Source organism: Carlito syrichta, unplaced genomic scaffold (genome assembly GCF_000164805.1).
Source record: "Carlito syrichta isolate Samal-C Ts95f unplaced genomic scaffold, Tarsius_syrichta-2.0.1 Scaffold316198, whole genome shotgun sequence".
Lineage (NCBI taxonomy): Eukaryota > Metazoa > Chordata > Mammalia > Primates > Tarsiidae > Carlito > Carlito syrichta.
The window spans coordinates 1,032,358-1,056,980 of NW_007260294.1; the positions used below are offsets into that span (position 1 = coordinate 1,032,358).

Consider the following 24,623-nt stretch of genomic DNA (forward strand, 5'->3'; position numbering starts at 1 on the left):
CCAGCGCGGGCCCCGGAGGCCGGGTGGCCGGCCGCCGGCCTCGCAGGAAGGCCGCCCCTGCCACCTCGTGGGCTCCGCGTGCAGCTGCAGCGGCTGCCGCTCCCCGCCCGGCTCCAGGCCACGTTGTAAGGGCTCCCGGGCGGCGGGAAGCGGGGACACGTATTTCAGCGGGGGGTCGCCGCTACCCCAGGGCGTGGACATGTGACCCCAAGACCCCGTCCCCTACGCAGGGTCGGGCCCACAATTCAGGCGGGCCGGTGTGGGTCGCCGCAGGGCCCCCAAACCTCCGTAGAAAATGAGCTGTGTTTTCAAGACCCCCCAGTATCTGCGAGTTCCCTAAAATGCATGTTCGGGGGTGGGGGGAGAGGCCGAGCATACCCCCATCGCATACAAATGCTTCCACTCCAGAGGGGTGCGGGAAATTAAAATGGCACTCTTGATTTCCAGCGAATATTGTCACATCAAAATAGCACAGAAGTCAGAGGCAAGTTTGAAAGTACACCAGAAATAAAACGTAATTGGACTTCATGAATAATTCATTCCATCTGGCTTGTCTTATTCTAATTTCTGCATAATGGCTTGACTAATCCCTGATCAATTAATGTAAAATGAAATTTAAATGATAATGAAAGCCCTAGAGATAAAAGAAATTAAGTATTCTTATATCCTCTGACAGAAATCTAAACAATGGGAGTCTTCCCCCAGTGTCTTCTTCATCCAGTCAGCTGTCTGTTCCCACTCCCTGTTCCCCGGAATGCCTGCACAGGCCAGAGGCGCGAGATCCCCACAAGACAACACACAAGAGCGCCACCCAGGCCTTTCTGCACTGGGCATCTGCAGGGAGCCGTCTCCAAACTGGAGCAGACACCCCAAGTGAGCATCAGCTGAGTGTGAAATGCACCAAACCATGCGAGAAAGACTGGATGAAAACAATACAACTTCGGGGCCTAAATATCACGCAGAAGTGTGCTCAGATCAGAACTGTGACCACTCTTCCCATGACTGCATTATTTTGACTTTTGTAAGCGTGACCTCTCTTGCCATGACTATATTACTTTGACATTTAAAAATCACTGCTTAGACGTGAACAAGATTTTAACTCATGAAAACAACACAGCGGATTTTAGAGGGGCCATGGTGTGTGTGTATGTGTGTGTGACATGCCTTATTTTTAATTCAAAAATGGTCTGAGGGAGGGAGTAATTTGAAAAGGAGTATGTGACCTTTGAGATAGCAGAATGACTAACTGGATGTTCGCCTTATAGTTTCATGTCTTGTTATCTTGTAGTTCTTTTATGCCAAAATAGGCATTGTACCTCATGCCTGCGGTGTGATTTAGAATCAACATTATTTGCTTATTACCTACTTCCTTAGCTTCTTTCTGCCTCTCATTGTTTGAATTAAATTATTCAAACTACTTTCTCCAAAAATCTAAGTATCCAATGACACCCGAAAATAGCATAATTGTGTCCTTTTTCCTTATTAATATTTTTTAAAAGGTAAGTGTGAAGCAGCCAGCCCTTCCCTGGCCACTTGTAAATATTTAAATTCTAACTTTTGGCAGAAGATTATTCCCACAGCAAATTCTTGCTTTTATACCCAGCCAGTCACTATTTATGAAAGAACATAAATAACACATTTTGTCTTAAAGTCAGAGTGTTGAAGAGTTACACAAGCTTTAAAAAGTCAATTCTCAGTGTCCCCAGTAATCTGGCTGGCAGTCTATCTGAGGAGGAGGAGGCCAAGGCACACTCACAGGGACATGCAAGAAACGCGAAACGCAGCTGCGCTCCTTGCTCAGATCAAATGAGAGAACATCAGCTTTCAACAGGCATTTTCTAAAGAGCCAATATTATTTGATACGTTAATTCCCCTAATAAATTGTCCTGTTAATCTTTAGTGTTCTGTTTCTTTTCTTTTTCCTTTCAGTAGTTTCTTCTCTGAGAAATTTAATCCAAATTGCAGTACCTTCTAGAGATTTCACTTTTTAAACATCTGGAAATAAGTGCTATTGTTCGTGGTACCAAAACCGGCATCTGCGCTTCTCAGTGGAAAGGCTATTGTTCTCCTGCCTTTCTCCGGCTTCCTGACATCCTTCACTTCCGACTGAGCTCTGCCTTGTAAAAGTCAGTGCACAAGGAATTCCAGGCTACAGTGCATGTGTATGTGAGGGAGAAGGGAGAAGGGCTCATATTTCCAAAGGCTTTGTTTAACCTTTATAGGTTCGCAGCTGAGAAAATCTTGATCAGGATCGATGGAACTTGGGATCGAAGTGCCCAGTGAGTTGACATCTGTGAACCACTGATTCCCCCCAGGCACGAGCCATGAGCACAGGCGAATGCCACTCTTACAACAGTGCTACTGAATACCAATTGTACTTTCTTCAATAAAGGGATTTTATCATTCTATTTTATTCAGGCTCAAGGGGTAATCTGAAATCTGATTCAAAGTCTGTCTTAAATGCTTAATAGAAAAGATTTTATGGTAAACCCATATATATAATAAGACATTAATATTTTCATAAAAGAGATAAGAAGCACCAGGTTCTAAAGATTCTGGTTTTGAATTTACGAGACATGAATTTCTGGATTGGCAAACATATTACACACGACCACTACCGAGTTTAGAAAGCTACAGGACTTGCAGAGGCCAGAGGGGGCACATTTTGACCAATGATTCTCAGAAGGATTCCTCTAATATTATTTGTGTCTATTAAATGCCACAGAAGCTTTAGGATTTTAAATATTTACTCAGCAAAATACTCAAGACCATACAGTAAACTAAATATCGCTTCTCAGCCTGCTGCTATAGAAAACATTTTTCAAAGCAATCAAGTTTCATTAGGCAAAACCCCTCCACCTGCTTGTGTTCCAATGCCACGTGTGGCATCAGCACACTGTCAAAGAAAAAGGCCAAAGAAAACTGCACTGTCACACAACCTACTGTCTATGTGGCACAGGCCAGTGAATAAAGTGACACCCGTGTTGAGGCTGACGTCCAAGGCTGCTCCGACAACACTCAAGTGTCCGGCACAGCCCAGCTTGATCTTAACACTCTGGTCTCCACGGAGCAGAGAAGCGACCCAGTCACCTCCCAGGCACGAGGGCAGCAGAAGGCAATTTGCCAGGTGTCTGCTGTGTGCTCTGCTCTCTGTGCACATTGTCTCTTCTAATCCGTGTAAAACCTCTGTAAGTTAGATGGTGTTTACAGAGAAGAAAATGATAGTTCAGGCAAGTTAGCAACTGTCCCGGCCACAAGGTCAGAGTTGATTGGATCTGGCCTCAGATTTTTCCTGGCTGTTTCAGGGGGACTCAAGAAAACCAGAATTATCATTTGGAAGGTGGGCCCCCTGCACTACACTCGAAATTTGCTCCTCCAGATACCAAAGTTTTTATCTGGAAGTTTTGGAAGGCTGTGTCGCAATTTGCGGAAGAAATGTCCCAAGTTGTGGTAAACAGTGACTGGTTCTTCCACCATGACAACACACCTGCCCATACTGCACTGAGTGTTCAGCAGTTTTTTCCCCAAAATGGCATGACCCCCGTGCACCACCCTCCCTATTCACCAAATCTCATCCCAAGTTATTTTTTTATCCCCAAATGAAAAAAATCCTCAAAGGGAAATGTTTCGCCAATGTGGAAGAGGTGAAACAAAAAACAACAGAAGCATTGAAAGGCATCAAAATTGACAAGTTTAAAAACTGTTTTGAGCAGTGGAAAAAGCGTCTTGATAGGTATAGTGCATCCAACGGAGAGTACTTTTAAGGTGATTGAAGTATAAACATGGAAGAATAAACACACAATTTTTTACAAATAAATTCTGGGTTGGTTTTTGTTTTTGTTTTTTTGAGTCGGAGTTTCACTCTGTTGCCTAGGCTGCATGCTCACAGTCACTGTAGCCGCTATCTGCTGGGCTCAGGTGATCATTTTATCTCAGGCTTCCAAGTAGCTGGAACCACAGGTGTGCTCTTCCACACCTGCCTATTTTTTTATTTATTGTAGAGACAAGGTCTCACCAAGTTGCCTAGGCTGATCTCAAACCAATGGGCTCAGGCAATCCTCTCGCTTCCACCTGCCAAAGTGCTGGGATTACAGGCATGAGCCACCGTACTCAGCATAAATTCCAGGGTTTTTTCATCCCCCTTGTAGTCCTTCTAGAAAATATAGCAATAACCTCCAGTCCTTCAGGAAAACAATAGACCTGTCATCTCCACTCCCCCATTCAATCCACTGGCATTTACTAAACACATACTACGCACCTCGTAGAAACAGTTAAAACACAATGCGGCCAGAATGCTCATTTCATATCTGAGTCTATTGTTAGTGTCCCCGAGGATGCTATCCATACATCCACAGGAGTCCCTAGCTCTTGGGAGAGGGACAGAAGTCCTTCTCTCCTGAAATCCAGACACATGGTGGGGATGGCTCACTGGGCAGCAGGTGGGCAGTGGCCACATGCAGAGAGAATGCAGTATAGACAGAGGCACCCATCTAGGTCCAGCTCCCTGAAGGTCAGCATGACTCTGGGTGAGGGACCACCGCTATTGCATCCACAAGACGGGGTTACTGCAGGGAGTAGACAAGGTCATGGGAGGAAACGAAATACCACAGACCTGGGAAAATAGACTGCAGTTCCCTGGGTCTCAGTTTTCTTATCTGTAAGACGAGACACTGGAGCCACTGACCTCAGGGCTCTTGTGAGCTTTGTGATTCTCTGGCCACTCCAGGAAGTGCTGTGTGGCCCCTGGGTGAGGCAGAGTGGAACAGCATATGTGAAAGTGCTTTCCAAAGCACTATTCAAAGGCAGGCATGAGAGTTAAAGCCATCTTCTTTGATGTTTTGTGAAGTTCAAATCACAGTCATTTTTTTCTTATTTTGTATTTCATTAAAACATACACATAACAATGCACCAGCGTGGTTTTTAATGACATATTTAAAACTGTGAAAGTAATAATAGACCTCCTATTTGATCAATTGGAAAAGGAATACAAAATATTAAGTTCACATAAAAGAGGGAGGTAATGAAATCTGTTAATAAAAAAAAATGAGACCTTACAGCATCCATCAATGTTTCATAGTAAAGACTTGATCTTTAGAATTTTAATTTTATAAATATACTTCAGAAAAATGAATCAATCTGCAGACTTTCCCGACATGTTAACGACGAAATGATTTCAAAAGAGATGAGTTTCTATTTCTGATGCCCGAAATGCGCTACGTCCCATCTGGAGAATATAATGGCAACTTCCCTGTTGCTTATTCTCCTCTTATCAGGCACCGCTAGGCATCCCAGGAGGACCCAGTGTTTTGAGGGCTGGTGAATAGGAAGGTCTGTGTTAAAATGTCTCTTAACACTGCCGAACACTGGTTCTTGAGGTTGTGTTTGTCTCTAAATGATCTGCGCTCAAAGCTGACTCAGTCGAAACGTTTACGCTAACCACGAAAATACCTTTAGGAGAGGAGGGGTGTGTGGCAGGGGTGCAGCATGGGTGGTGGAGAAGGGGGAGAAAATTAAAAGTAACATTTCTAAATTTTAAATCTGAAATAAAAGGAGAACACAAAAATCTTACCTTGAAAACTATATCCTGTTGGGAAAAGTGATGACCAAAATAATAAACAATGAATAATAATAAAGTGTCCTTCAAAAGCTGTCATGTGGGTTCCTGAGAAGTAAGTAAAATAAATAGCTAGCTAGTTCTTCCAGGAAACATTAAAATGTGAGACCACAATATCTCTTTTTAAAAAACCACCAAAAGGACCCCAAACTTCAGGCTCACATAAAAATGGATTTCTTTGCCATAAAAAGAAAGTGCTTAAACAAACAAATAAACCAAAACTCACAAACCAAACCAAAAAGCCAACTCTCTTGGCCCGAAGGAGGTGTTATGAATCTGGTACTTTCACTGGGAAACTTTATTCACAATTTGAGATCCTTCTCATGTACAGAGTATTCGATGTTTATCTTCACTTCTATGGCTAATCTTTAAACAATACCTATGATCCCTAAATGCTATCTTTACCTGTTTCCATGGTGGTCAGAAATTTAAAATTAGACATAAACAATGTGGGTGAGCTATTCTTTTTTAGGGGGTGGTGATTTGGAGTCTTACTCTGTCGTCCAGGCTGGAGTGCAGTGGTACCATCACTACTCACTGCAGCCTCGACCACCTGGGCTCAGGAGATCCTCCTGCCTCAGCCTCCTGAGTAGCTGGGATCACTACCATGCCCTACCATGCCCAGCTATATTTTTATTTTATTTTATTTTTGTAGCGATGAGATCTTGCTATGTGGCCCAGGCTGGTCTCAAACTCCTGGGTTCAAGCAATCTTCCCACTTCAGCCTCCCAAAGTGCTAGACTACAGGTGTGAGCCACGGTGCCCGGCCTGGGTGAGCTATGCTCAATAGAGTCTGCATAGTGGGTCTGTTTGTTGTTGTGTGCATCAACCAAAAATACACAAGGACTTTAGTTTGAATTGATGAATATAAAACAATGTGAAAGAAAGTTATAGGAACCCAGGCATGTAACGGTTGCTTCCTGGCAAGGTGGAGCTTTTGTGAAGACGTCCTGAAGCCACATGAAAGGTAAGCTTTGTTGTGCTGCCTTCCTCGACTGCTTATTTGCATGGAAGAATCCCCTAATCCAGGAGGCGCCGCCAATAAGGAGGCTAATTATCCATGGAAAAGAATGTATACATATTCACAGGTTCTGACTAGCAGGGAGTGCTTTGCTCCATGGAGAAGCTACCAGCTTTGCTGAATTCATGAAGGAGAATTTCCGCCCTGGCAGGGTTTTTGCGAATTTCAGCTCTCCTGAAGGCTCCCCTTCAAAATGGGCATTCCAACGGTGCAAATGTGCCTGGAGTCATTGAGAAGGCCTCTGGGCTGCCTCCCACTGCCCCTTGCCCACTGTGGCTCCAGGGGTTGAGGCAGGCCAGGGGTCAGCGTGTCTCCCAACCCAAGTTCAGCAAGCTGGCCTGTTAGTGCAGCTAAGGGACTGCTCTCCTGCCTGGCCGTCTCATTCTGGACAGACAGACTCCCTCTGGGAATCACGAGGCAGTCAGAGGTCAGCAGGTTCAAGAGAGACCCTCTTGCTGTCTCTATTCCTTTTCTTTTTGAATTGGGGTCTCACTCTGTCGCCCTGGCTGGAGTGCAGGGGCACCATCCCAGTTCACCGTATCCTTGACCTCTTGGGCTCAGATGATCCTCCCACCTCAGCCTCCTTAGTACCTGGGACTATGGGAATGTGCCATCATGCCCAGCGTATTATTATTATTATTATTTAATTTTTTGTAGAGATGAGGTCTTGCTATTTTGTCCAGGCTGTTCTTGAGCTCCTGGGTGCGAGTGATCCTCCCACCTCATCCTCCCTAATTACTGGGAGTACAGGCATAAGCCACCATGCCTGGCCTCTATTTCTATTTTTATTTGGTTGCTAACTCTGTTTCTGCCATGGCTGAATGGTTTCATAGCCAACACGAAGCCACTCAGGTAGAAGGGTATCTCACAGATAAGTCATGAAACCGCTCAGATACTAAATCAAGAAGCGTTCTTCACATCTACGAAGGTCAGGTTGATGGGCACTGCATCCGAAGGCCAAAGGGAAGAGGTGGACGTCAGGTTTAAGGATTAGGGGTGTGCAGAGACAGGAATGGACTGGACTGAGAAACGGTGGATGTGTGGCCTTATTGGTGCCTGGAAGCCTCGAAACGCTAGAACGAGCAGGGAAGGTGGCCTGTGCAGGCTCGGGCCGTGATGTTGACTTTTGACTTATTTAATGTCAAATTTGATTCCTGCAATTTATCAGTGAATAAGCTCAGTGGCAAAATGTTTCTACTCTGCCCCTTAACTGCCAACCTCTATGGCAGAGTTTGGCTACAAACCATATCACTGATAGTAAGACATTAAATATATCCATAATTATACATATAGATATTACAAAGGTTTTAAAAAAACAGAAACAAACTCAGATCCGTGTATTGCACCTTGACTCCACCTTCATATGTATTTCTCAAAAGCTCAGACTATCGCTGGCCAGTTTCTAAATCTAACCTGACATTAGTGATCTCACCACATTTAGTAAACATAACATCTAGACTAATGTTAGTTTTTTCCAAAAAATCATATATCCAAATGCCCAAATTTGTGCTGGCAAACAGGTTTAAAATTGAATGCCAAAATTACCTAGATTGCCAATCCTAGTTCTTGTGCCAATTGACCATCTACCTACCTACCTGTCTGTGTGTCTGTCTATATCACATTTTCAAAGAGCCAAGGAGAGTCTTGTAGTACTGCACACCTACGCCTCCTGGTGTTACACATAATGTACCTTTTGTGTCATATGTAAGATTAATACAGCTGATACTTGCATTTATTTTCATGGGGGAGAGAACTAGCATGCAAAATCACAAATAGAAGTTCAAAATACTTTGTTCAAATGTAGCATCTATTTAACACGCTCCCTGTTTTGCAGAAGATTTGCTTCCTTGTTCGGTTTCACGGAAGCCAAGTGGAAATTGCTTTCTATTCAAGAAGCAAACATGAGCTAAAGGTGAGCTGAGGCGATTCTGGACCCTGGGAGAATCCACAGGAACAGCCTCATGTTCACCACCTGCCATGGGCCATTACAAGGCTGCATCACAGGCGGCTGCTCAAGAGGGACCCACAGTTTCTTTGTCCAAAAAACAGGTCTTTTGGAGATGAAGATGAGTGTTTTGGTGTTTGTTTCTGTGCTTGTTTGTTTGTTTGTTTAAGTCAGAGTCTCTCTCTGTTACCCAGGCTGGAGTACAGTGGCACACTCACGGCCACCGCAGCCTTGACCTGCTGGGCTCTGGCGATCCTTCCACCTCAACCATCTGAGTAGCCGGAACTACAGGCATGTGCTACCATGCCTGACTATTTATTTATTTATTTATTTATTTATTTATTTATTTATTTATTTATTTTAGAGACAAGGTCTTGCCAAGTTGCCTGGGCTGGCCTTGAACCCGCGGGCTCAGGCAATCCACTCACCTTGGTCTCCCAAAGTGCTGAAATTACAGCCTATGCCACTGAGCCCGGCTCCGGCTCATTTTTTGATGTATTGTAGAGACGAGGTCTCGCCAAGTTGCCCAGGCTGGTCTCGAACCTTTGGACTCAGGCAATCCTCTTGCCTCTGCCTCCCAAAGTGCTGGGATTACAGGCGTGAGCCACCACGCCCAGCTGAAGATGAGTTTTAATTTATCTTCCACCATTAGACATAAAACACAGGTTAGAGCAGGGGGTTGGGGGTAGGGTGGAATCTTTGAATCATTTGATTGTGTAGACAGTTCTATCTGTTTTTCTCATTCATTTTTTCTGTCCCTCTTTCTTTCTCTGTCTCTTTCCCTCTCTCCCTCTCTCCCTCCCTCCTCTCTCTTTCTTCTTCTACCTCCTCTTCCCCTCTCCCTCTCTTCTCTTCTCCCCTTCTCCCCCTTCCCCTCTCCCACTGCCTCTTTCTGTCCCTCTTTCTCTGTCTCTGTCCCCAACACTATGTCTTAGAAGGGGAAGGTTTGGAAAGCAACTCCTGTAGTATATCATTAAAATGCAAAGGTAGCCCTTTCCACTTCGGTTAAAGGAGCAGGGGCAGGGACTCACCAAGCCCTTATGTCTTGCAAGATGGTAAAGCCCCATCAGCCAGCGACTTTTAAGTCTCAAAAGTGAGTGTACTTTCATGAGTTATTCACACATGTCTGTATAAATATTTAGCAGCCACAGGCATGTGTTGGTGGATGGATGTGTGAAGGGGTGGGGGAGAGGTGGTGGAAGGGGACAGGAAGTGTGAACACAGGCCGAGTCTGGAGGTGACTTTATGATTGCATTCTTGTGGTTTCTTTCAAAGCTGGAGTATTCTCCCTGGGTGAGCTTAAGAAAGAAAAAAGAAAAAAGGAAAGAAAGAAAAGAATTTGATGGCTGGCACAGGTAGTTTTATTGAAAGCCAATTTTAATGTTTGCTATCTTATGTTAGGAAGGAGAATGAGATGGGGATAGGGAAGAAAAATTCAGCCAGATACCACCTGAGTGTCCAGCTCATTGAAAGAGGCGGCCAGCAGGGCTAGGGGGTTGGGGAAAATTCAGGCTGTCATCTGGGAAGTGTTACTGGCAGTCCGATATTGATTCTGTTAATCCTCTGGACTGTTGTAAATATTACACCTAGATGCCATAATAGCTAAAACCTAAACTTTTGATTTTCATTGTGTTTTTCTTCCGATATTTTGAAAATTTACCACAAATGCAGCAGAGATAGACAGTGCAATGGTCCTTTGTTAGAACAACGTTATTTTCGGAGAGGTTGAAAATACTCTAACTTACTTTCACAAAGCACACATTTCAGTTAGGATATCCAAGAGTATTAATCCATCAACAATGATTTATTGAGGACCTAACACATGCTTTCTACTTTGAGCAATCAAAAGAAATACAAGATCTGGTTCTCTTCTCAAGCACCAAATATCCAGGTAGGAAAATGAGAATTATGCAATAATAAGAGAATATTGCTTATTTGGGGATCTATGTTCTCACTTTGTTCCAAGAGGATTTATGGAGTCTTACAAGCTAAATATACTGCAAAATTAAGAACAAACACACAACAGAGTTCTAAGGAAGGCAGGTAGAATAGATAGCTATTACCAGGATCCTGAGATAAGCTGATTATTACAATCTGGTCCTGACACAGCTCTCAATTTCCTGATAACTAAGACAAAAGGGAAAACACATTGGATCACAAGGAGGTACCCAGATTTCACTGTCTGAAGAAAGGAAGAATATAAATTCCTCCTCAAAGACACAATCCTGGGAAAACTCAGGGAGGAATTTACCATGTCTGCAAGTCACTGGAAAACAGACTGGCTGGCTGCCTTGTTTATACTAGAGTGAGAGGACAAGCCTGCAGCCAGGTGCTGAATTCTGCGGTACAGATGTTAGGTGCCAGAGGAATTTGAAGACTGGAGCGATGGTGGTGTGTTGGTGGTTACCATGGTCTGATGTGGTCAAGGAAGGTATTATCTAGGACAGGTGAGGACACCTGCCTTGAAAGGTGCATAGACTTTGATAGGTGCTGAGGAAGACATTCAAGATGGGGAAAGAAAACATGCAAAACTCCAGCACTGTCAGTCTGTGTGGCGCTTCCAGGAGAGAGGTGGGCACAGACGAGTGGACTCTGAGGATCTGTCCTAAGAAATAGCAAAAATAGTCAGATGCAATGGTTCACACCTGTAATCCCTGCACTTTAAGAGGCCGAGGTGGGAGAATCTTTGCTTCAGCCCCAGAATTCTAGACCAGCCTGGGCAACATAGCAAGACCCTATCTCTACAAAACATTAAAAAATTAGCCAGGCATGGTGGGGTGCATCTGTAATCCCAGCTACTCAGGAGGCTGAGGTAGGAGGATCACCTGAGCATAGAAGGCTGAGGCTGTGGTGAGCCATGATCATGCCATCGCACTTCAGTCTGAGTGACAGAGTGAGACCCTGACTCAAAAATAATAATAATGGGCCAGGCTCAGTGGCTCAGCCTGTAATCCCATCACTATGGGAGGTTGAGGCGAGTGGATTGCCTGAGCCCGTGGATTCAAGACCCACCAGGCAACTTGGTGAGACATCGTTTCTACAATAAGTCAAAAATTAGCCAGGCATGGTAGCATGTGCCTGTAGTTCTGGCTTGGAAGGCTGAGGCAGAAGGATCGCCAGAGCCCAGCAGGTCGAGGCTGCGGTGGCCAGGAGCATGCCACTGCACTCCAGTCTAGACAACAGAGTGAGACTCCAGCTCAAAATAATAATAATAATAATGATGATGATGATGATGGTAAAATAATAATTTTGGTTTGGGTAGGACAGGGCATGGCACGTTATGCAAAGTCTTGAATATATAGATAAGACTTTTTGCTGCAATGAGCTACTGACTGATTAAACATGCTTTGATCCATGTGCTAGGCGCTAAATAGAGTCAGGGCTGTTTAACACTCATAAGAGTTATTTCAGCTCTTCTGGGATGATGATAGAATGACAAATACTCCAAAATAAGCAGAAAGCAGAAGAAAAATAGAGGAAGGGAGGGGGTCTCATCTGTACTTTAAGCAGGGCACATCTGAGTTTCTGGAGGTGACACTCAGGTCAAGTGGACAGTGAAAGCACAGGCCTGGAACTGCTCAAGGGCAGGCCTGAGTCCAGGCCCTAGGACAGGTGTTGGGCCAGGAGAGGGACAGGCCTGAGTTAAGGCCACGGGTCAGATGAGAGGCAGGCTCAGCGTCCAGGTCACGGGTCAGGTGAGGGACAGGCCAGAGCCCAGGCCACAGGTCAAGTAAGGGGCAGGGCTGGAGTCCAGGTCATGGGTCAGGTGCGATCTTGAGCAGGAAATTTGCATGGAAAGTAGGCCTCTAGGGAACTGGACAGTGGAATATTTACAAGGGATTTTCCAGTTGGGCTTGGTGGCTCAGCCTGTAATCCTAGCACTTTGGGAGGCCAAGACAAGTAGATTGCCTGAGCCTGCGGGTTCAAGACCCGCCCGGACAACTTGGTGAGACCTCGTCTCTACATAAATCAAAAATTAGCCGGGTATGGTAGCACGCGCCTGTAGTTCCAGCTACTTGGAAGTCTGAGGCGGAAAGATCGTCGGAGCCCAGCAGTTGAGGCTGCGGTGGCCGAGAGCGTGCCACTGCACTCCAGTCTGGCCGACAGAGTGAGACTAAACTCAAAAAAACCCCCCCAAAACAAAAAAACACCAAGGAATTTTCCATGTACCACAGGCAGAGAATACAGTATCTGATGGATTTTATCTCATTAAAAACCAACAAAACTTAGACTAAAAGCATCAGTGGGTACCTGAAACAAATAAATTTCAATTGGAGAGAGAGACAGAAATAGAGAGAGATGGGGGGGAGGATGAGAGGGAGGGAGGAAGATGGAGAGAGAGAGGGAGGGAGAGAGGGTGAGAAAAGGAGAAGAAGGAAGGGAGGTACAGAGAGGGAGAAAGGGAAGAAGGGATGGAGAGGAAGGGAGATGGTAGGAGAGAGGGGAGGAGGAAGAGAGGGAGGGAGAGAGGGAGGGATGGTAGAAGAAAGAGAGAGGGGGAAGGAGAGATGGAGAGGAAGGGAGAAGGTAGGAGAGAGGGAAGGAGGAAGAGAGGGAGGGAGAGAGGGAGGGAGAGAGGGAGAGGGAGGGAGGAACGGAGAGGAAGGGAGGAGGGGGAGAAAGGGAGAGGGGAGAGAAGGAGGGATAGAGAGAGGGAAGGAGAGATGAAGAGGAAGAGAAGATGAGGTAGAGAGGGAAGGTGGAAGACAGGGAGGGAGAGAGGGAGAGAAAGATTCAGACTCTTCTACCTGGGAAAGAACCATGGTACTTGGACATGAGCACAGACTCTGCAGGATCCTGAGTTCACACCCCCACCCCCAGCCCCAAGGCACCATGTGCCAGTCAGTAAATGTCCTCTGAAGACGGTCACGAGAGGGTCTGCACTCAGCACCAGCAAGCCCCTCTCTCATGAGCCATGTGCCTTCAACTGCCCTCCTACTTGCCCTCAGAATCTTAGTCACCCAGTGTCCTGCTGCCCCAGGAGTCAGCCAGGGTTGGGGGTGCTGGCAGGATGCTCATTACTTGTCCATAGCCACGGGTCTGTCCTTAGGTCTTGTGGTATAATTACATCCCCATCACATGTTGCTGTCCTGACCCCCCAGGGCCTCAGAACAGGACTGTCCTTGGATACAAGGCGGTCATGGCGTTTCAATGCAGTCTGATGGCTGGGCTCTAATCCTGTGGAACTGGTGTCCTCATAAGAAGAGGAGGTGAGGGCACAGAGGCGTCCAGAGGGATGGGAGACCTGGGGAACGCATCGCCTGCAGCCACGGAGCGCGGAGGTGGGGGTTGGGAACCAGCACCGAGGGCACTCCTGGACTCCTTGCCTCCAGAACCAGGAGACACAGGGTTCCACCCATCCAGCCATTGTCTTTGCCTGGAGGTGGAGCTATTTTTCTCTAAGACAGAATAAGGCTTCTGTACTCGAGTTTAGGGTGTAGTTGGGTTTAATCTTGTCACCCTTTGCAAACTTTATTTTAGGAAAGGGGGCCAGAGGGTGACAGGAAAGGGAGTAGGCGAGAGAGCAGAAGAAGGCTCTGCCATCTAGGGGGTGGGTGGGCAGCCTGCCATGGTCCAGGGGTCCTGAAGGTAGTCCCCTCTCTCAGGCTGACCGCCCACTCATGGCAGCCCTGCCTACTCTCCTTATCAGCACCTTAAGGGTAATTACCTGCACAGTTTCCTGAGGTGGGAAAACTTGGGAGAATTTCTGAATAGTTTCTACATTTCTCTGAACAATAGGATCCATCAAACAGCCAGAAGAAGGTTCTGTTTAAAAGCCCCAACACGGGAGAGCAGAAGAATGTGCCTGATTGCCACAGTGACTAACTCATTTTTACAGAAAATTAATGATGCTACAATAACCAATATCTATAGCCTGGTTTTGACAGTTTACTGCAAGGGTTCCCATTCCCATTGTTAAACAAAAGAAAAAAAAGAAAGTATTTTATTTGCTACATTTCCCTTTGTTAACAAAACTCCCCATAAGGAAAACCGGAGGTCATTAACAAACAACCATAACATGCTGTTTCCAGTAGACACGCTCCCTGCATCACTGGGAACACAGTTCTGCAAAACCGAGTTGGATAGACCTGACACGAACATGTTGATGCAGACTGGAAACCACCTTGCTGCACTTCGGGTCTGGAAAAGACACTCTCCTCTCTCCATGCACCCAGATTCGGGCCAGGCCCTGGGTCCACAGGCAGAGCTGAATTCTCAGTCCAGCAGATAGTCTGGCTGCCCTCCCAGGACCATTGGGCATCCAGGCCAGGGCTTCTGGCCAAGACTCGAGGACTCCAACTGGGCAGACAGAAATGAAACCCAAAAGGTTATCATCCGCCTTGGGAAGCCAGTGGGTCTCAATGCGTGCCCTGACATGGCAAGAAGTCCCTGTGTGCCTGTCCCGGAAAGCCAGGAGAAGGTGCCGAGTGTGGTCTTTGGATTCTAGGAAGAGTCAGAACTGAAACCTTACATTCCACAGTGAATTGATAAACTGTGTGTGTGTGTGTGTGTGTGTGTGTGTGTGTGTGTGTGTGTGTGAGAGAGAGAGAGAGAGAGAGAGACAGAGACAGAGAAAGACAGAGAGATAGAGACAGACAGAGAGAGACAGACTGAGATGAGAACCAGACAGAGTGAAAGACAGACAGAGATCAACAGACAGAGAGATAGAGAGAGAGACAGATACAGAAAGACAGAAACAGCCAGAGACAGAGACAGAGAGAGACAGATGCAGAGAGACAGATACAGAGAAAGAGACAGAGACAAACAGAGAGGCAGAGAGAGACACAAAGAGACAGAGAGAGAGACAGAGAGGCAGACAGCGAGTCGTGACAGATTAGGGAAGAAACACCTCACCAAGGAAGCATGAATAGGAAGGAACACATGTATGTGCCAGAGAAGGTTGTTCTTGCAGCCGTCACCCAGCATAGGGTCATGGAAGCAGCTGAACCTGAAAGAACGGTGACCCCAGAAGTCAGTTCCATAAGTACACTGTGTATAGCGCTGCAATTTCAGAGATGTGTCACTTGTCCCACTAAGGTAACATAGTTCACTTAAAGTACTTTCACTCAAAGTATTTTCTGAGATTAAATTTAATCTGTAAACCTTGGTGAGGGGGTTGAAAATTGTTTAAGAGCTGTAAGCTACAGCTCAAATATATTTTAAAATCCTCAATGGCTTCTCATTACTTTTTTGGGGAGGGTTGGTGTCTTACTCTGTGGTCTGAGCTGAAGCGATCCTCCTGCCTCAGCCTCCCAAGTAGATATGTGTTACCACACCAGGTCATTTAAAATTTTTTGTGTAGAGATGAAGTCTTGCTATGTTGCCCAAGCTGGACTTGAACACCTGGACTCAAGTTATCCTCCTACCTCAACCTCCCAAAGTGCTAGGGTTACAGGCATAAGCCACTGTGCCTGGCCTTCATTACTATTTATTTATTTATTTTGATCAGAATCTCACTCTGTTGCCCAGGCTGGAGTGCTGTGGTATGATCACAGCTACTGCAGCCTCAACCTGCTGGACTCAGGTGGTCCTTCCACCTCAGCCTTCCAAGTAGCTGGGACTATAAGTATGTGCAACCATGCCCAGCTAATTATTTTATTCTTTTTTAAAAATAAATATTTTATTTTAAAGATGTGGGGTACAATTCAGGATTAGGTATGCAAGCGGACATTGTACAGGTAAAATTTGGGCCTCCCTTTAGTTCCCACTTTGGCTGATTTGAGATCAGGTACCCTTATTGATGTTGTGTCCCCTTCCCCAACCCCAGTAATATCCCACTACCACCAATCCCTTTCTTATAGCATTATGGTAAATGCGCAGGGTCTGCTTATGAGTTAGAACATGTGGTACTCTGTTTTTTGTTTCTGTGATAGATCACTGAGCATTATAGACTCTAAATCCATCCAAGTTGCTGTAAAGTCCATAAATTTGTCCTGCTTAATGGCTATGTAAAATTCCATCGTGTATATGTACCACATTTTTTAAATCCAGTTCAGTTTTGATGGGCAGCATGGTTGGCTTCATGTTTTTGCTATTGTGAATAGTGCTGCAATAAACATGCGTATTTAGACATCCTTTTGTAGAATGCTTTGAGTTCCTCTGGGTATATTTTCTCTGCTAATTTCTTTTTAAAATTTATTCTAGAGATGATGTCTTGCTATGTTGCCCAGGCTGGTCTCGAACCTCTGCCTCCCAAGGTACTGGGATTATAAGCGTGAGCAGCCGTGCCCAGCCTTCATTACCCTTAGAACAGATCCAAGCTTCTATTAGGCCCACAAGACTATGACTTGTCTGACCGCATGACCTTTCTAGTGCATCTCCTGTGCTCCAGCAAACATGGAAGCCTCTATCTTGGTCTTCACACAAACTGAGTCAAGCTCACTCCTGCTCCACAGACTCAGACCTTGCTCTTTCTGCCCCCTCCTCTGCCCTAGATTCCTGTGTATCAGGTGTCCTGTCCTTAGGGAAGGCTGCCCTGGCCTCCCACCTCCAGCAGCTCTCCACGCCCAATCTTCCTCCACCTCCAATCCTGTTTCATGCTCGTAGTTGTGTCTGTCAGTGCCGGATATTTCTTATGTACAGTAAATCCTCCTTGCTCTTGGATTCCATATTCTCCTACTCTCTAGGATTTATTTGTAACCCCCAAGTCAATATTTTGAAGTTTTTCATGGATTAGGACAGAGGGGCAAAAACTGTGAGCTATCTGGTGCCCCTGTCCCCAGCAGAGGTGGAATAAGACAACACTCTACTTCCTGTTTTGGCTCTCCTGGTGAAACAAATGTCCTCTTTGTGGCCTATGGGGTGCCATGTTTTCTGTGCTTTTGGGGCTGGCAATTTTCTGTTTAGAATGGCCTGCAAGCAGAGTGTTGAGGTCCTGCCCAGTGTCCCTAGAAGGCTGTGATGTGCCTGACTGAAAAAATACTGGTATCAGCAACCTTCCTTCAACGTGAGGGGTTGGTCAGGAGTCCACACCCATGAACCAACAATATGTATTAAAGTATCTCCAAACAGAAACACACATGAAATAAGATCATGTACTGACTGGTTGATGAAATGTTGTAACCAGAGGCTTATAGGGAATGAACACAGTATTTCTCCTAGAAGCAAGGGTTGGGGATTTGCCAATTCATTATTTGCAGCAACTGTACAGAACAGAATTGGTGTGCATAGTAAGGATGAGCTTGTTTGTTTCTTTTGGTTTCCACATTTTTCTTCCCACAAGGATGGACAGTACGTGAAGCTGGGGACTGTGGTCATGTTCATCACAGTGATGTTCTGGGACCTGGGCTACAGTAAGTGTTCAATAACTACTTATGTGTGGAATGCATGAGGGCAAGAAGCATATACGAGGAGGACCTCACAACACTGGAATTATTTTTGGAGGGCAGGCCCCCTGTAGTACAGGCTTCCCCTACTAGGTGAGTGTTCTAGGAACACACCAGGATCTGTGGACCAGCTAGTGTTTCTGGGAGAGGCCACGCTTGGCTTCAGTGAGTTTTTTTGGAGATTCTTTCAAGGCATTTGCCCATTTCATGATGAGTGATTTATAAGCACACCAGCCCACATCACACGGAGTGTTCAGCAGTGTTTTACCAAAAATGGCATGACTCCCATCCCCCACACTCCCTATTCACAGGATCTCACCCTGAGTGACTTTTTTTTTGCTTCCCCATATGAAAAAAAGTCCTCAGAGAGAAGTGTTTTGATGATGTGGAAGAGGTAAAACAAAACAAAACAAAAAAATGGGAGAAGCCCTAAAAGGCATCAAAATTGATAGGTTCAAAAACTGTTGAGCAGTGGAAAAAGCATCTCAATAGATGTATTGCATCCAATGGAGAGCCCTTGAAGGTGACTGAAATTTAAATGTATAAGAATAAAGACACAATCCATTATAGGTAAATTCCGTTCTTTGGGTCCCTCCTCGTATATTACCTACTGATCATTTACTACGTTGACTAAAAGCTATGGAGGGTATAGACTAGATGTGAAATAGGTCACCGACCTCAGAAGCTTTCTACTCTGTGGAGAAGAGGAAGCAATGAAAACATAAACCCAATGAAAGGCTTTTACATTATAACCAAGGGCTTAATTTTTTGACTGATTAAAATTATTATAAGAAGAGCTTTGTAACTGTGGGTGCTGCATGATTGGACCAGATAAGAGCTGGTGAGTGACTCAAGCATCTGCCATTAAATCACTTTCTTTAACACACCCATTCCTAACAGACCCAATCACAATGACTGTGAGATGGGACCAGAGGACATCTCTGTCATCCTCTCAGGACATTGGTTTTTCTTTTCTGTAAGACAAGGGAAGGGCAGAGGGGTCTGCCAAGGCTCCTGGTGTCTGACTTCTATGACATCAACCAGACTTTCTTGCTGCCCTCCTAGCTCACTTCCCACACAGGAACTCTGATTCTATCAGAAACATCAGCACTGCCTGTGTTTGAAATAGCACATTAATTTAATCACCCTTCTGGGTGGCACTGGCATGGCACCTGTCCTCATGCAAAGCTCCTTCCTGTCATATCACTACCTCAAAATGCCATTTCTGAACACTTAATTCTTCCTCTCATTCTCTTCTCTCTCCATATCTTCAGGTTCATTAATTGTGCTGCTCAAGTCATTTCTATCAACACTGATTTTGAAAATGTACTTGCTTGACATTACTATTGCAAATGGGAAAGACGGTATTTAGAACGTGTGAAACTATGGCTTAGATGTATGTCCAGGGGTGTGGAGAACCAGGTAGTGCAGGTCGAAGGGATTGAAATAATCAGGAAAGCAAGTGAGGGTCACATGTCAGGGCTGTCAGAGTTATGTTCTAAGGGATACTGTCCCTCAAGATGCATGGGGACAAATGAACCTTGTGTTTAGGCAAGTCACATGCCATATGTACAGCCTATTCTTGAAGAATGCAGTCAAAAGACCTCCTTACAAAGAGCCCTGATGGTTTTAACTCTTTCTTTTTTTTTTTGGTAAATCATGGAACTCCAGCCTTTGAAAAATGCCTGTTAAAATTCCACAGAGTGGAATTTTGTTGTATGTTGTAGTGCAAGGAAATGGCATAATGAAAGGTGTATTTTAGAGAGATTATCTAAAAGGATTATGGAGGGAGAAAGCACGGGAGAGACCCACCTCAGAGAGACTGGGGATAATTTTGTTACAAACTTGATTGAGAAGACACATTCTCCACTCTTAAGGAACAGTTGTCCCAGTAGTTAGACTTTTGGAGGTGGGGGTGGGGGTAGAGGAGGGCATTCTTAGAGAAAAGTATGGCCATTCCAATTTATCACAGATTTGGATTAACATGAAATACTATCAAGTGAGGAAACAAGATTGCACACACACAGCCACATGTACACACACACACACACACACACACACACACACACACACACACGTCATTGTGATAGGCCATGGACTGCTACATTAAGGAAATTGTCCTAATGGCAGAAGGAAGCAAAGCTCAGCTCACTTCCTGGCCTTTGCCAGAGAGGGGTGACCGAGGGGGAGATATATCAACACAATCAGGCACAATTACTTCCTGGGGGGCAAAGAGTCTCAAGCAGAACGCTCCTGGATCAGGGATTCCACAGACCTGAAGGCAGTGGGGCCTGGCAGAGAGGTAAGACTTCTGGCTTAAGAGTTAAATGTTTAATCCTTAAGGAAGGTTCTGAGTGAGAAGGAAGCTAACGCTTACAAGAGACCTCTTCTTACTTTTGACTTGGGCTTAGTTCAAGCCAGCCAACCAGGGGGCAGGAGAAAAAGTGATTTTACTTCCCACCAATTCCACAACATTCCTTTCCAGAAACTTCCACAGAGCTGGTGCACTTCCAGCCAAAAACACTGAGCCCTGGTTCCCCAGAATTTATAGGAGGGCCAGTTACTTCACTTTGGAAGGAAAAAGGGTGACCTTCAAAGATGAATTATGTTTATCTTTCCAGTACAAATCTTTTATTTATTCTTTACAAAATACAAGAAGACTGAGAACAATCTTCCAATATTTTTTATCCCAAGTTGATAAAGTCGTAATTTCTCCTAGTGGACAAATTCTGCTGTCTGTCAAACTGGCATGTGATAGACACAAGACAAAGATGGATGAGGCAAAGTCCCATTCTAAAAAATGTGTAATTAGGCACTAAATTGCCAAACAAGTTAAAGAAATCTATGGATATTGTAAACATAATGAATATTAGAATATACTAAGAAAAAATGCTCATAGGCACTTTCCTTAGATGGAAGACAAGAGAAAGATCCCCTGTCTTCCTGTGCTGCCATATTTAACCTCTCTTTGAGAAGTCAGGATGGGGCGGGGAGCTATGGAAATGGACTTTGTTGAGGATTAGAAGCACCAGTGACAGGAGGTGGCTGGAACCGAGAAGGATGAGGAAGGGAATGTAGAAAGCAATGGTATGATGCTAACAGGAAAAGCCCAAGGGCAGATGCACTATAGACACATGGACATGAGGCCGGTGGGAGGCCAGGTGAAGCAGCTCTGTGGGATCTGGCCAGATGGGTCACATGGCAGCTCACTGCAGATATACCGTCACGTACCATCAGTGACAGCGCCAGTTGCATGTGGGTATCTGGCTAAATGCACCTCCAAGTATGACGAAGATTATTGTAATTGTCACCTTCACCAGGATCTATCTGAAAACCCAGGTGCAGTGTGAACCAGGAGGGGAAAGATTGCGAGTGTTCTCGCTGGTCCAGCTTCTGTCCCTGCGTGGGGTGGAATTGTGAGTGCGCAATTGTGGCCTAGCTGGCTGATGCTGAGCCAGGTGGGACTCATGGGCTGGGTCCAGGGAGACTGGGGAGCACAAATGCCCCTGGGACATTGGTGCGCAGCCACCAGATGCCTTTCTTTGTGCTCTCCCCGTGGTTCACAACAGAGCAGTGGACATCCTCTGGGCCTGCCTCACTCTTCGTGACATCGAGTAGGAGGCATCAGGGCCCACTGTAACACAGGCCACCCTCGGCGCCTTCAGAATATCCACTGTGCAACATCACAGCCTGCCTTTCATCATCCAGGGCCCTTTGTCCCCAGTGCCATTATCTCCTCCTGGTCACCTTACCCACTGCTCCAGCCTCACTAAGCCTCTATAGAGTCCAAATGACAACACAGCAGTGATAGCCACAACCTAGTAGTCATAACAGAGATTATGATTGTTGCTGCTTCTTTAATAATGCTCGCTCTATGCTTAGCCTGGTTCTAAGAGCTTTACGTGTATAAACTCGTTTAATCTTCACAAGAGCTCTAGGAAATAGGTGGTATTTCCATCCTCATTTAGTAGATGAATAAACTGCAACCCAGAGATGTTAAGTGGCTGTTCTAAATTTACACAGCTAGGGAGTGTTAACTATCCCGTGCCTCTGAGTTTCTGCACACTCTGTTCATTCTGCTTACATGCCCTTCCCTTTCTCCCTTGATTCCACTCATGCTTCCTGCAGACTTCCGCCAGGATGGCACACACTTTGAGAAGCCTCTTTTGGAACATCTTCCTCTCCATCTTCCCTCTGTACCTTCACCTTGGGTAGGAGTTTCTCTTATAAACTGTGATTTAGAGAGGAATTGGGCTCATTTTCCTGGAGGGAGCCCATCCCACTAGACTCAGCCTTTTCCTGGGGTACAGAGAACATCTCTGCATCTCACAGGGCTACGACAGACCAACAAGCCATGGTCAGAAGCACATGCCTCTCATCCAGGCCTGACAAAGGCCCCCATCAGGAGCGAGGGGCGGCTGGGAACACGGGTTGCCCAGAGTCTTAGAGCATCCTTAAAAATGGGTTGGAATTCCACTCACCTGCTATGAAGGAAAATATTTAAGGACCAGTCTACTCATGGGTGATTGCCTGGGTTTTCCCCCCAAAAGTGTAGCTTCTTAAATATTTCCCAATAGGGTTTTTAAAGCTTAACTTCAGTTTTCTAATTATTATATTTACAAATTATGGCTGTGAATTCTACTGCTCAAAGCCACTGACAACTAAATATTTGCCATAGGGTGTCTTCAATGCACATCTTTAAAGAACCCAGGGATTATTTGTTTATGGATTAACTCAATGATTTAAAGTACCTCCCAGGTCCCAAGCATGTGCCAGGTAATGGGGACATGGACAAAAAGACCCAGGCCTCTTCCCCAGGATCTCACTGTTTTCCAGGAAAAGGACAGCAATTGTCACAGTCGTACACTCACTGTGACTCAGTGGACAAGATGAAAATATGTTATCTTTGTATTCTTTACACTATAACCATATTTAACATTTGTTACAATGCATGATCTTATTGTTTTGTTTTTTAATAGAGACGAGGGTCTTACTCTGTTGCCCAGGCTAGTCTCAAGCTCCTGGGTTCAAGTGATCCTCCTGCCTTGGCCTCCCAAAATGCTGGGATTACAGCATGAGCCACAGCAGCTGGTCTCACAATGCATGATCATTTCTAATGAATACATTTGAACGGTAATAAATGATACTTTTCCTTAGAAAAAAATGTTTCTAATTTCTTTTATCAACAACAAATTCAAATGATCATTCTTTCCTAGTATCCAGGAGGGAAAACAATAAGCAAAGATAGTCATCTACATTCGAACCCCAGCAGAGGATGTAAAAGTGAAATCGGGAATGTTTATTTATTGATTTCACAGTAGTTGCTTGAAAATGGAAGATTATCTTTCTAATTTGTGCCAAGCCATCATCCTTCAGTCACTTAGAAAATTTCATTCTCAGAGTCACTGTGAAAAGATTAGAGGACTGAGAGGTGCGTGTTAACTGCTAGGACGGATTATACAATGGCAAGACACATTCGGAGGAAGTCAGTGGTTTCCATCAATCAAATATGCGTCGTGAAAGGTTCTTGGATGACAGCATCCCAGGGTGGTGTCCAAGAGCCACATCAAATACCAACACGTGGGTTAAGTTGGGCTGTGTACCTGACCAGTCAACATAAAGGAATTGAATTTTCAGTCCAAGAGTGGAGTGCAGACGGAATCAGAAGGTAACATCAATACAAGTAGAAGAAATGTAATTCCTTTGAAGTCTAAAGAACGGGACTGTCCTGCCAAACACGAACAGGATCAGGAGCCTGAATCCTTCTGAGGCTGTACAGGGACCAAAGTAAATACCAACCCGGTGTTTAATTGGAATCCGCCTAAATGTCCCAGGCTGGATGTGATGATAAAAAGCCCAAAGGCTCATAACTCGTCTGGCCACTGAGCTAAACTGCAGTCCAGGAAAAAACACCATCCAAACCTCAGCCAGCAGAGAGGCTGAGTGGAATGATGAATGTTTTCATCCCGCCAAGGCACATACTTCATTGCTCAGCATCAACTCCAGCATTTTTTGATGGATGGGAAGTTTAATGTGCTAAGATACAATGAAAGGTAAGAGTCGGTACTCAACAGAATATATTCAGGTAAAGCACCCTTTAATTTGAAGAGACCATAAAGGATAAATTTAAGTATACAGTTTTTTAGTGAACTCTAAAGCAGCCTCCTTGATGTTTCAAGGGACAAACCAACATTATCAAAGCAGCAAAGTCATAGAAGGAAATAGAAAGGGCTGAGTGGCCCCTGGAACAGCAGGAAGCCGATCAGTGCCCTTCGAAGGAGCAGGTTGAGGAGTCGTTGTGAGAGAGTATAAACCACACCTTGAACCTGCAGCTCAGCAGGGAGGGCAGAATACACATAGGACAGACTGGGCAGCAAGGTCAAGGGCAGTTGTCTGCCTTTTGCTTGGTTTTCAGTGAGTTGGAGGAAGAGGACTTTGGGAGCATAGCAGAGGATACTAGATGTGGGAGTTCACTCAGGGATGGGTAGGGACCTTTGGCCTTTCTCAGTTCCAAAATTCAGTCTGCTCAATGGTCAAGGGAAGTTTAAACAAACCGTATATAGCCTTGGTGTGATTGCTCATGCTTGCAATTCCAGCACTTTGAGAGGCGGAGGCAGGAGGATTGATTGAGTCCCTGAGTTCAAGACCAGTCTGGGAAATTATAGCAAGATCTCGTCTCTACAAAAACATAAAAACATTAGCCAAGCGTGGTGGTGC

At 45.2% G+C, this 24,623-nt stretch overlaps 1 protein-coding gene across 6 annotated transcripts in view; it reads right to left on the reverse strand.

The window, feature by feature from the left end:
* DYNC1I1 (dynein cytoplasmic 1 intermediate chain 1) overlaps positions 1 to 24,623 on the reverse strand; it is a 293,645-nt gene that overhangs the window by 23,145 nt on the left and 245,877 nt on the right. The gene's annotated exons all lie outside the window — the stretch shown is intronic.